Source organism: Mytilus californianus, unplaced genomic scaffold (genome assembly GCF_021869535.1).
Source record: "Mytilus californianus isolate M0D057914Y unplaced genomic scaffold, xbMytCali1.0.p SCAF_2, whole genome shotgun sequence".
Classification (NCBI taxonomy): Eukaryota; Metazoa; Mollusca; class Bivalvia; order Mytilida; family Mytilidae; genus Mytilus; species Mytilus californianus.
In genome coordinates, this window is record NW_026262668.1 from 58,843,743 (window position 1) to 58,857,872 (window position 14,130).

The following is a 14,130-nucleotide window of genomic DNA, read 5'->3' on the forward strand; positions in this document are numbered from 1 at the left end:
AAAGAGAATCCCAAAATGCACTTTTTTAAATGAAAAAAAAGAAGGTTTTTCTTGACTGATAAGACAAGCATCAATATATAAATAACACATAGCTGAGAGGGTGATAGAATAGATTGTTACCCCGAGAAAACATTGTCAACTGAGGCGAAGCCAAGGTTGACAATGTCTTTTCGAGGGGTAACAATCTGCTCTATCACCCTCTCAGATATGTGTTATTTAATTTATTATACTGAATGATCTGTTATTACTGTCGATTAAATTTCAAATTCAAAGTAATAAAGTATGACGTCTTGTACATAACAACCATCCTTATTTAATAAAGCGCACACTTGATCAAGCGTCTCCGTGAAGGGTAATAGAGTATTTGCCATAGAATAGAGTCGTATTTAATAAAGCGCACACTTGATCAAGCATCTCTGTGAAGGGCAATAGAGTATTTACCATAGAATAGAGTAAATTAACACCCTCGTATAAGCCAATCAAAATATTGCATTTTTACGTGAAGTATAATAATACAAAATGTCAAACTTTAAAATTTCTCTTAAGGTAAACATGTTTTGGGAGAACTCAGCAGTGACAATGATATGCCTAGTATATAATGGATGCTATACCTGTGTCACAAACCATGATGACTGGCTTTCCTATGTTATTCTGTTATCAGCAATATTCTCTCTTTTTTTTTTACAATGACTATTCTAGAACACATAGAGTCAGTGAAAATACGTAATTTTTTATTCCGATTGTGACTAACCCAGGGTTTTGTGGTAGTTGCTGAATGTCAAGCAGTTAATATAACAGACATATACAAGATTATAAAACATTGTCATATGAATACCCTGCTCTGTACTGAAATCATAACATTCAAACTTTAATTTTGCTAACTAACAGTATAAGTAATAGTACAAAGGAAGATGTAGTCTAGACACATTTATCCACTTCTGAGCAAATCAGTTCTCAAATCTGTAAGAGTCTATTTTTTTGGGGTCTACATGTTTTTAAAGGCTTTCTGTACAACTAATACAAAATGTCTAAGCTTGTGTGTTCCATGAAACCAGTACATCTACATTGTTAATTATTTATACCTGCTTCTTGTTATGATACCTGTCTGATAAGTGATTAGCTACTGTTGAAATACACTGATGGATAAACACGATCTTTTTTCTTCACCCCTGCAAAAATGCTAGAACAACAAGAAGATAACATTGAAAAGAGATTTTGTACAGAATTAGTAGTAATAGAAGGCTGTACAGTGACCTATAATTGATTATATCTTCATCATAATTTAACTCTGGTGGATAGTTGTCTCATTGGCAATCATACCACATCTCCTTATCTTTATATTTACTGTGAATTTTGGTATTCTGCATTTGACAAGTTTGTTGCTTGATTTATAATTGGTGAAAATTGGGCTTGAAAACTGGGGAAAAACTAACGAGTTATAATTATAGTTTTAAATAGACATACACTGAAAGATATCTTTTGTTAAATTTGGATGTATGATTCAAACTATAACATTATCCAGAAGGCAAATGTCTCTTTGGAAGGGGAAGAACTCATTGAATATTAAGCTCACTCAGTTTGTTACCTCTGAATTCCTAACTCAGTGGTTGGCATGCTTGTCTAAGCTTTCTTGGAAAGACCCAGCAGGCACACAACGTTGAACCAACGTTGAAAATATGTTGAAATTTGGTTGAAGCGTTGATCAACGTAAAATCAACGTTGTATCAACGTCAATCCTATCAACGTTTAAATCACGTTGTTGAATCAACGTTGATCTGTGGTTAGAAATATCAACGTTGAACTTTCAACGTTGAATCAACATTGAATTTGAGTTGATGCTTTCAATGCTTTAATTGGTTGAAAATATAACGTTGATAAAAGGTTTAGTTAAGGTTGATGACTTTAAGTGTCGACCAAAGTATCATTCAAGATGAGATTGAGCCAACTTTGTATAGTCCTTTTAGCCAAAATAATCACGTTTTATTTATATTGTTTTTGAATAAATTCAATTATTACTGTTGCATATATTAATTAATCTTTAAATTGCGATAAAATATTATATTTACTAGAAACGGATATCTTTTTCTGATTGGCGCATGCGTATGAGGCCGACATTTCGAATTTATTTGCGCCAATTTGATTACCACATCAAGTTAACAGTTGCTCTCAGCAGTGCAAAGTAAGTATAATTTTCATTTATTGTTTGATTTGATAATAGTTATATGATAATTTAATGTATACAATAGTGTAGCTGTAATGAGTATAGTGATTTAAGCAGATCAGAAATAATTTATAATTATACACGTAGTTGTCATATTCCAGCAGATAAGATACACACATATTGTTTAGATCTCTGGGAACATCAATGTTGACCTTAAGATATATTTGTACATTTATTGGGTGAGGCAACTTATTATGTAAAGACTTGAAAAAGGGGGAGTGTGTTTATGAACAATGATTAGGTAATTAAAAACAAAAGCGTATGGCAAAGAATTTTATCATTGCAGATATTGGGAGCGTTGAGTCAAAATATAACATGTAACATCGGATGAAATTGAAGAATTTATTCGTCTGGCAAATAATGATAATCAATTATTAAAGTTCACAAATTTCTTTCATATGTTTTATATGTTGATATAATTAAAAGTCAAAGATTTACAACACATGGCATTCTTGACCTTGCAACACATTTAAAACAAACAAATTCTTTTCTCTGGGTCAGAATTAATAGATGTCACTCACAGCATGTATTTCGAGGATTTATTAATGAAGCAGTACGGCAGATAAGAAACATGTGTGACCATAACAAATTAATACACAATGATCTGACTAATTTCAAAGTGGTTTATATGATAACGTCGAAATAGATGTTCTTTCAGTTGACCGTATTGAACTATTACAGCGCAAAAAAATCAAGGAAATTGAAAATATTCCTTAAGTTTCAATATCTAAACTTAATCCATATGCATGTTAACGTAAACTTTAATAAGACGTAACATAAAAGACTGGAATTTATTGAAGTTTGAAGAAAAATGTAAACACAGGTCAAAGTTGAACTACTTCTTGCGTTTAGCAACCATGCCGAAAGTATCTATTGATGAAGAATTTAGTTGTAAAAAGACATATATATTAATATAGTTAATTATACGGGAATAATATTTATTTTGAATTATATTAAAGTAAAGCATCTTTTAAGATGACCATCCAAAGCTTTATATATCTGCCGAAACACTAAAAAAAAGTATATATAGGGACATTCTTGTATCTTAAGAGGAGTGACTGTCAAGATCTTGGTGCTTGTGGTGCATTATTGTTTCGCAAGATGAGTGACTGTCAAGATCTCGGTGCTTGTGGTGCATTTTTGTATCTCAAGATGAGTGACTGTCAAGATCTCGGTGCTTGTGGTGCATTATTGTTTCTCAAGATGAGTGACTGTCAAGATCTCGGTGCTTGTGATGCATTATTGATTCTCAAGATAAGTGACTGTCAAGATCTTGTTGCCTGTGGTGCATTATTGTTTCTCAAGATAAGTGACGGTCAAGATAAATAAAATTGAAACCCCATTAGCGTATTGTGAGATCTTCAAACTATAATTTAGGATTAAAATTAGTTATAATTAAAGCCCTTGATTCTCAGAGGCAGAGCTGGGGACGGTGCCGGGCACCCCTTTTGAGGGAAAAAAATGGTTGATTATATAAGGAATCAATGAAACATGACTGGAGCGGCCCCCCTTATGCAGTCCGTGGACCCCCTTATGAAAATTTCTGGATCTGCTACTGATTCCAGAATCTTGTTGGATTATGGAGGACAAATTTAAGTCATGCTACAATAAAAATAATTGAACCATAAGGTTTTCAAACAATTTATGAAAGGTTTTGGAAGTCAAAATTTTGTAAGCGTTTCACACATATGAAACTTTTTATTTTCAAGTTAAAGAGGGAGTTGACAATTTAGAAATGCTGCACTTACAATTTTTTTTTTGTAGATGTCTTACAAATAAACCCGTGTCGGAAATTACATATAACCGGGTATAAAGAATAAACATGCCTTCGGTGATTCAAGCTAGTTTGAAATAATAAGAGGTGAGTATTGAAATAATATATATCATTGTTTTTCCATATTACAAATTGTGTGTGATTTTGTCACTTTGTCTCTAAAATCTTTTTTTTTTTTAGAAATATTTTTATTTTCTCATGTCTGAACTCAAGGTAAAAAAAAACACATGGTCGCTCTAAATAGATATTTAAAGAAATAGCAATAGCATTGCACAGAGATTATAAGGGCCCTGCCAAATGGCGGACGCCCTATAGTGATCAATCTGTCTGTCCGTCTGTCCGTCCGTCCGTCCGTCCGTCTGTCCGTCCGTAACACATTGTGTCCTCTCTATATCTAGAGAACCGTTATGATTCCAAAGTTTATACTTGAGATGTATATTAACCAACACCAGAGGGTGTGTCAAAATGAGTGTACAACTTCCTAGGTCAAAGATCAAGGTCAAAAACTTTGGTTTCAGTTGAGAACCCCATGGCCTATGTATGGTAAAGAGCGTGTCCGCTCTATATCTTGAGAACCGTTATGATTTCAAAGTTTATACTTGACATGTATATTAACAAACACCAGAGGGTGTGTCATAATGTATGTACAGCTTCCTATGTCAAAGGTCAAGGCCAACAACTTTGGTTTCAGTTGACAACCCTATGCCCTATGGTAAAGATCGTGTCCGCTCTATATCTTGAGAACCGTTATGATTTCAAAGTTTATACTTGACATGTATATAAACCAACACCAGAGGTTGTGTCATAATTTATGTACAACTTCCTAGGCCAAAGTTCAAGGTCAAAAACTTTGGTTTCAGTTGACAACCCCATGTCCTATGGTAAAGATAAAATAATGTTATGCACATTATTCACAGCGGGGCCCACAGAGATGGCTCCCATCTCAATGATATCTAGTTTGTTTACATATAACAGTAGTATTCTTTATTAGAGCCGCATAATGATATTTACGAAGTTATGATAAAGATAGCACATGTTTTTTCTGTTGCAGATGCTGTAGTTACAAGTGACTAATGTGCAACAGAGACCACAATATGGAACTACTGTGCAAGATACCTAAAATATGCCCCTGTTATATATCTGGGAATGTGTCTAGCAGAAGGACTAAACTTTTAAATAAAATTAATTGTTCAGTTTGTGTTTGTTTAAAATTGTAAGATGCATATGTGAGCAACTTGTTATATAATTACTGTTTTATGTCACAAACATATTTTGTGTATTAACAGAATAGTTATAAGCACAACAAGATCCTGTCTATAAAGAACAATAAAGTTACAAAAATGTATGCCAACTGACATTACAATAAAGTTCCCGATTATCTATGCCTAGTAAGGTTAACATGGTTAATAAATTGTTCCTGTTCTTCTTGTCAAGTCTTGAATAATAAACATCAGATTCAGAAATGAGTGGTCTTCTTACCAGTATTACCGAAACAAAGAGAATGACTTATTTTCCACTTGATCATAAAATGTAGAGAAATTTAAAAAGGGAAATATTCGAACAGGCAGAAATTTCAATGACATAAATATTGAATTCTGCAACAGACTACATGTACATCAACCACCGACGCATGACTACTCCCACTTAGTACATATAGTTTTGCGATAGTTTTTTTACACATAAAATGGTATTGATGGATATAATAAGGGGTAATGATTTCAGCTGTTATCAAACCTCAATTTAGCCAATGTTCAACATCCTATTCTCAACCACATTTCTAGTTTCAACTTCAATTAACTCTAAAACAGTCTACCTGGACCCAACTCCTACCTATTTTCAACATACACTTACCACAGTTCAACCAGCTTTCGACATGATTTCAACATACACCGACCACAGTTCAACCAACATTCGACATGTTTTCAGCATACATTGACCACAGTTCAACCAGCTTTCGACATGATTTCAACATACACTGACCACAGCTCAACCAGCATTCGACCTGATTTCAGCGTACACTTACTACAGTTCAACCAACATTCGACCCGATTTCAACATACACTAACCACAATTCAACCAGCAATCGACTTTTTTTCAACATGCACTGACCACATTTAGACCAAAATTCAACCTATTTTCAACGTTGAAAGCTGACGTTGTATCAACGTTATGTTTTCAACGTCATATCAATTTTCAATCCAACACTACTTTTCAACATTGATTCAACGTTGAAATCTGACGTTTATTCAATGTTGAATCAACGTTGTTGTGCCTGCTGGGGACAGTTATCTTTTTTTCACTACTGATCAAATGAATATTATGGACCACTAAATATGACTTATCTGTTGTCAGAGCTTTCAAAATACGACTTTTTTTAGACTAAATAAATGGTGTCTTGGTAGCCTGGACTCTTTATTTGTAATTTATACACTGAATAGTCAAATCAAATGATCAATTCCTATCAGTTTTTTGCCTTTAAAATAAAATAGCAGTCCTATTTCAGATAGGCTTCAAAGGTAACAATTATATAGCTGTGGATTGAACGCAAAAAATAATAATGGGTTTGTCAGTTTACTATCTTCTTGTTTAAAAATAATAATTTCCTGCTGGTTCTGTTAATAAGCAACGCAAAGAAGCAGTTTTATAAATATCTTTTGTCATTCATAATTTGATATATATTGCATCTCCAACCAGGCAGGACTGTTTAATTTCTTTTGTAATAGATATTGATCACTAATTATTGACAAAGATGTTATGAAATATAGTTTCAAATTGTTCTTAAAGCTTAGAGGACAGAGAGAAAAAAGGGGATTGGGTTTAATTTTTTATGATACAGCAAAGTTTTATTGTGAGAAGGCATTTTTCTCATAATTTTTTAGTTCTTCACAAATCATGTCAGAATTATCGTTGTTGTGCATCTGTACATCTTGGTGTCCATCTAATTACTTTTGTTCTGTAATATAAGGAGTGTCAGTTCTTACTTAATTTGAAGACAATTTTCTTTGAATACAATAAAAGATTTATTGATGCTTTATGATACAACTGTGATGTTAATGTTGCTGTTTCATTGACTTACATCATAAGCTTTTATTCAGTGGCATTGGATTTAAGGATTTTGACTTTAAATTAATTAACAGATATTTGTGACAGTAAAACCAAGCCAAACTTAAAATACCATTACTAGTATCTGCATCTAATGCAAAAGTATCACATAAATTGAAAGTGCAGTGTAATATTGTTCTGGTCTTTTGAACCTTACCGGTATGATGTCTTCAATATGATTCTGGCATTAAATGTGAGCACCAGACAATTGTAGGCTTCATAATATATGTATGCTTCAGAAAAAAATAGAGTTTGACAAAAACGATAATTTAAAGTTAGACTTCTGCTTATTTTTGAAAAAATCACTTAACAAAAATTCTGTATTTCAAAATGTTGGCTTCTCTTTAAGTTACGGATTGGTAACAGATGTGGATCCAGGATTTTGAAAAAGTTTGGAGTGGAACAGGTTAAAAGTCTAGATTAACCATAAATGCAGCTCCATAAAGGGGAGGGGTGGACACTCCAAGGCCCCTAAACTGGCCTCTTGGTAAACCTGGAGTTCTCAAAATATATATGATGTTGTCCAATCAAAATTATGATAACAAATTAACTGCATTAGCTAACTCTATATAATTCCAGGTATGTATCTGGATTATGCTTGAATATTTGCAAGACACAGAAAGAGGATGCAGTGATATATAAGATGTTCAGTCTTTGCAGACATTTTCCTTATTTGTTGTGTGAGTTCTTTTGTTGATTCATTTAATTGAATTGCCTTTCAACTTTTTTTCATGTTAGAAAATTTCATTTGCTTCTGTTATTGAAACGATAAGAGTTTTTCCCTCTGAAAACTATCACTTCTCTGAGAAAATCAAACCATTAACTGCTATATTAGGAATTTTAAATTTGACTGACTGGCTTAATTGAATGAAATCAAGAATCACATCAGTGCATTAAAGAGATTAATTTCGATAAGAAGTTGAATATTTGTATGAAATTTGACATTTCAGAAATTGTGGTAAAAAGTAGTTTTTAACTGAAATGCAATTAAAAAAAGTCCAAATCAGGCCTGATAAATAGTCAATTTAATGTTTATTCAAATGAAAAATTGGTCAAGTATAATTGTATGACAGTGAAATTGACTGAGTTGTGCATTAGTTCCTGCGTTAATAATCATTTATAAATCTGAAATTGATTAAAGTCTCTGTTTCTTCCTTATGAAAACTAGCGTAGTTGCTCTGTAGGTTTTAATGAAATTTTTCTATTTACATACAACTCTTATAAGTACAAATACAGTCTGCTAACCAAAATCAAGAGAATAGTTAGAACTAAGAATTCAGGAAAAAAATGGCATAGAAGGCTTGAAACTTCAATTATCCATCACTTTACATTGTTCTTCATAGCATTTTGTCACATTGAAAAATATGCCGTTCACGTCAAGAAATAATTTCAAGTCAGTGATCAGTTATTGTCACCTGGCATTTTGTGCAATAACTGACTCATTGCATTTATATGGCATGCAACTGTTATCTTAAGACAATTATTTTGATCATTTGTGAAACCTTTGTTTATCTTGATTCCATTTATACAGGAAAATGGTTACTTTTAGGATTTTTTTTTAACACGTAGGAAGATGCATGTGCAGGGACATATGACGTCATTGCTTTATGGCATCCTTGATTTTGGAAAACTGAATGTTTTAGACAAACAGCAATGAGATGTATAAGACTTGTATTGTCTTTTCTAAATTAAAATAATATTATAATACCTCAAGTACATTTTGTAGCTATAAGAGACAGATTTTCAATAACGACAATTTATTTTTGTCAGTTTTTTGTTTTCTCATTCTGACTTTCCATTAATTACGGTATTATGGTGATATCAGAAATACTGAGAAGTGAAGTACAGATTTAGTTGTTTGTAATCTATATTATGTACATTGTTTCACTTGCCTTTTTATATATATTTTAGTAAACTTCTATTATCCATTCATGGAATGTTTGTCCTCAAATGATATATTGTCTTTTAATATTCTTTTGTGCATCTTTCTCCTGATACCAGTTTACTCTGCAAATTTGTCCAATAATGATGCTGTAACGAAGAAGTGATTAAGAGAGCTTTGGGTTAATTTGTCTCTTTGAGCACTTTCTAGTATCAAAATATATCATCAAAAGTAATTTGCTTTTAGGGCAATATTTGGATAGGAGTTTGAAGGATTGATTAACTTGTGAAAAGTGTATTGGTTTCAAATTAAATGTGAGGTGGTGGGAGATATAATGTTAAGAAAAGCTTACAATTAGAGTTTGATCAAACATGAACACTACGTTCATGTAAACATTTAAAATCTAGGATGGCTGTCAGGACAAAACTCTGTAGATATGCAACTTGAGGAAGTGTCACCACAATCCATTTTTAAGTAAAAATAGCTTATTTATGTAGATAAGGGGAAAAAGGGGCAAACAGATAGATATTTTACCTATTGGCATGGAAAGTGAGAATTCCTTTTTAATATAAACAGCAGTAAAATTAAAAAAACAAAACAGCCATAATATCTATTTTTACCAAACGCTTCGTGGAACTGATGTTATTGAGAAATTACAATAGATAGTAATTAGCTAAAATATGATTATACTTTGCTACCTGGCATTAGGCAATTAAAAATCAATCAATCAATTAAATATGCTTAGGATAAACCACTTTGTAGGGCTGTAATGTTATATGGTAAGCATATTATTACTTGCCTTGTTCATCAGCACATGTGGTTCATCAGTATAAACACCCGCAAATGGCATTAGCATAGAAATATCATTGACAACCAAAGTAAACATTGAACATATTCAATGAAATATTTTTGAATTACATTAAGTTTTATAATTCTATAGCTGATTTACCCCTGCATTCTAAAATGATTTTGTTGTAAACAAACATGGGGTGAATGTGAGAGACCTTCACAATAAAACAAGCAATGTCAGTTGTATTTTGAACAATACTGGAGATCAGAATGGAAAGTTTTGTGGGGGTTATTCTCTAGGAAATTCAATAGAAAATTTTAAAAAGTAAGTCTATTGTTTTTATAATTTTTAATTGTTTTTCTAAATCAGTTTTGTGTCATCAAATCAAAATGGTTGTCTTTTAATAAATTAATTGATTGTTTTTTGCTTAATGTCCAGTGGAAATTATTCCATTGGTTACTTCGGAATGAGTCTGCCTTTAGAACATGTCTTATATAAGTCTACTTCTAAAAACAAATCTGAATTTTCTTATTCTTTCATGTCCTGCATATTTAACATGGGTAGGCATCATATTTGTCTACATTTACGAGATTTAAATGAAAAAAAATAGAAAAATGACTATCTTAATACTACACATATTTCAACTCTCAGAGTTGTCCAAGGCAATCAGAAAACATGGAACCAAATGACTATTTAACTATAAATTGCTAATTTGATGCCATTAAGGAATTACAAGATTTTAGGAAAGTTTGCCAAAAGTATATATATAGTTTTAACTGAAGTGTTATAGCGAAGGCAATCAAACCTTTCCCCAGAATCAGTTGGAGTTTACCTGTCCATTTGAATTTTTTGCTAAGTTTACTGTTCCAGTAAAATAAATACAAAAGCAATTGTTCTCTGCAGAGTTCATTCAATGGGAAATTTAAATTTCTCCTCGAAAAAATCATTCATTGATTAATTTGGATGTACAAAAATAAACTAGTAATGAAAAACATGTACCAATACTGAATAATGATACATATTGTAAGAGCAAGAGATAATAACTACAAAATTACAGAATTCTCTGTAAAACAGTCAAAAAATCATAAATTAGTTTATACAGAAATTTAACAACTTGTATTTCTTGTTGGATAAATACAGAGCTTCTGGTAACCTGTATCCATTTTAATACTGCATTTTCTGAGGATTGTAAAGATTTATATTTTGAGTGACAATTCAAATTTTAAATCCTTTCATTTAGATTTTCAACTGAGATTGATTTGCATATGTAAACCAATCATTGGTTTCATTTACAATTGTTAGATTGTAACTTATCAGTAAACATCAGCACTGAAGTATTGAAAGTCACATCTGATAAAGCAAAAATCTGTTAGATCTTTCAGTGGCTAACTACTGTGAATGCTGCCTTTATTTGAAACCTCTATCTTTACTGTAACCTGGAATTACTTTGGTCTATCAGCCATCAGTCATCAACTCAGTGTGTAAGACACAAAATAACCACATGGTATATACAATGTATACTGAAAATGAAAAGCGTGCTGCATGTATGCACAGTAATTTTATTTCCTTCAATAAGAAGTTTTGATCTTTAAATTAGAAAGTTAAAGCAGTGTGTCAAATTTATATGACATTAACAAACTGCAGCACTTCAATAAATTTTAAGATAATTTCTTTCACTAACTGACACAGGCTATACAATTGTTGACATTATTGCTACCGATCTGCTGGAATTAAATATCACCTTTACTTTCCCAATTCAAATTAAAAAGAAACACATTTTAGTTCTTTCTGGCAAATAACCATCAGTTTCAGATTTTTTGCTTAATTTATTAGTAATTTGTTTCCACTTTATTGTCATGGGTTCTTTGGAGTTGATGGTTATGCATTTGTCACATTAAATTAATGGTTTACTTTAGAAAGACATGTTCTATTATAATCAGCAAAAACTATCTCTACTTCTTGCATTGAGTATATAGCTATGCATTTATGATTTATTCTTAAAATGAAATAAATGTCTGCACAGAGTTGCAAATTGAAAGGAGATGATAAACAACTCATTTACTGAAATACGAAATGGTCAAATGATCTACTGATATAGTTATTAGAACCAGGACTAAAACTGTTCTTACATCTTATATTTAGCAAAGCCTAGGGCTTTCCATAAGATCAGATATCAAGGAATTCCAGTTTGATAAACCTATTCTAAATGTCAGACTTTCTTAATTACGTCAATTTGTATATTTAAAAACAAAATGGATAATTACTACAAGTCAATAACCTGGAAGACAGGAAGAAAGGAAAGACTTCAGTAATGTGATACTTGATAGCAGCTGATATTATTGTCTTAATAAGGAATGTAAATTTATTGTAGGAATTGTGATCAAATGATGCCAGTGGGAAAGTTCACTTTTTTAAAAGTTTGTCCTGATGAAGTTTGGTATTTTTTTTGTCAGAAACATGACAATTATAACAAAAAATTACATTGAATGATGGTTCTTTTATCCCAAAAATATATATAATTTTCTAGTTGCAGTACTGCCAAACTAGGTTACATTTTATAATGAAAGACAACTTGATTGTACAGGGCAACGTTGACGCAGAAACTGTTGAAGGTTAAATGGTACATGCATCATCAATTCATAAGGCAAATGTTTAATTGATATAATTGGTTGCTCATCAGCAAAGGTCTGTAGCATATGGACAATTATATTTGCCTATGATGTCCTCACACCTTGAACTATTTTAATATGATTTTTTTTTGTCATTCAGGATTTGAATTAAAACTAATCAATCACATGTGCAGAAGTTCTTTGCTAGGAGACAGTTTATATGAAATTTTCCAAAGTGAAGTGGAACTTTTATAGGTCAAGAAAACTAATACTTTTTCTCTTGGCATTCAGATGCAATTACTGCTCATATCACATGGTGATTGATGATGGACTTTTGACACTTAAAATGAATTATGGGTAATATTTGTAGATAAACCAGTGAGCAGGGGAACAGATCAATTGTAGCTAGCAATTCCTTGTATAGTATAATTAGAGGGACCAATTACCAATTGAAGTGATACATTTATGTTATAAATTAACAATTTGAAAGTGATGATTATAACTTAGATTGTATATTGATGATTTACTCATTTGCACTGCAGAAAATTTGAAATCAATATTGCATTTGATAGTTTAATGTTTCATTTTTTGCACTGTGTTAATGCAAGTTAAATTAGATAAAGGCTAACATTATTTTGATTTGTTGATCTCTAGTTAATGACACTGCTGTAAAAGAAGTAGAAAGTCATTTAAATTCAATTGAGGCTTACAATTGTAGTAAATAACACATATAGGTTCCATGTGAATACTGTTCTGCTTAGACACACAGATGATTAGGTTCTTTAAAATGTTTATCAGATGACAAGCATAATCATAAGCTCTCATATAATTATTGAAAAATTATTTTTATCAAAATTATCGGAAAATATTGGATACTTTCTGGTAATATGGTGAAGAGTTCATCAGTCATGACTTATTGACTTCAAGTTGCATGGAGTGATAAATCTTAAAATGTGAGTCCTCTGAGAAAGGTTATTCCCTATATAATGATTATGTTTCATTTTTTTACTTTATTCTAGAGTAGTAATTTCTTTTGACCTTTACTCCCTATAAGAGGCCACCAATGTTGAAAGACCACATTTTCTGTGCTGAAGGAGTGGTCTGAAAAGGGGTATCATTTTTGTTACAAGAGAGACGAAAGATACCAAAATAACATTCAAACTCATTAGTCAAATAAAATCTGACTTATTATTCCATAGCAAAATACAAAAAACGACCAAAAGACAGACAACAGTATACAAAAACACAAGACACATATTGCTAGAATAATCTCCCTACTGAGACTGTCCATAGTTTCTTGCATGGTACCCATCCATAGCTCCTTAGTAAGACAGATAAACTGATGATGACCTCTGTAGGAGTAAATAATAAGACGTAATTTAGATTGTGATGCCTCCATTGTCTTTACTAATAGTGTCCGATATATCTCTTACATCTACATTAGCTTTTTCCGGTCAGCAACTTAAACTTGTACAAGTACATAAATCAAATAACACATAATCCATTGCCTAATTTCCTGGATAGTTTGTGTCATATAGATTACATCTTAGAGAAAAAGTTAAGTGTCAGACAATTTATTGCCACTGCTTTACAGATGATATATTATTGATTCTATATAAAGTATGTCAAAATTATAGGACCTGATTTTTTCGATTACCTTATGATTATGATATGTATATGAATGTCTGTTTATCACAAGTTGTTTGATTTTGTTTTTCAAAAATTACATGTTGTTATGATTGCTCATTGTCA

General features: G+C 31.6%; 1 protein-coding gene across 8 annotated transcripts in view; it reads left to right on the forward strand.

Moving 5' to 3' along the window:
- LOC127730130 (thrombospondin type-1 domain-containing protein 7B-like) overlaps window positions 1–14,130 on the forward strand; it is a 203,386-nt gene that overhangs the window by 123,131 nt on the left and 66,125 nt on the right. The window contains exon 8 of one of the 8 annotated variants that reach the window (XM_052238265.1): window positions 7,677–7,777. The exons of the other annotated variants lie outside the window; for them this stretch is intronic. The gene's annotated coding sequence lies outside the window, so the exon portion shown is untranslated. The remainder of the gene's footprint in view (window positions 1–7,676; window positions 7,778–14,130) is intronic. 8 annotated transcript variants of the gene reach the window in all.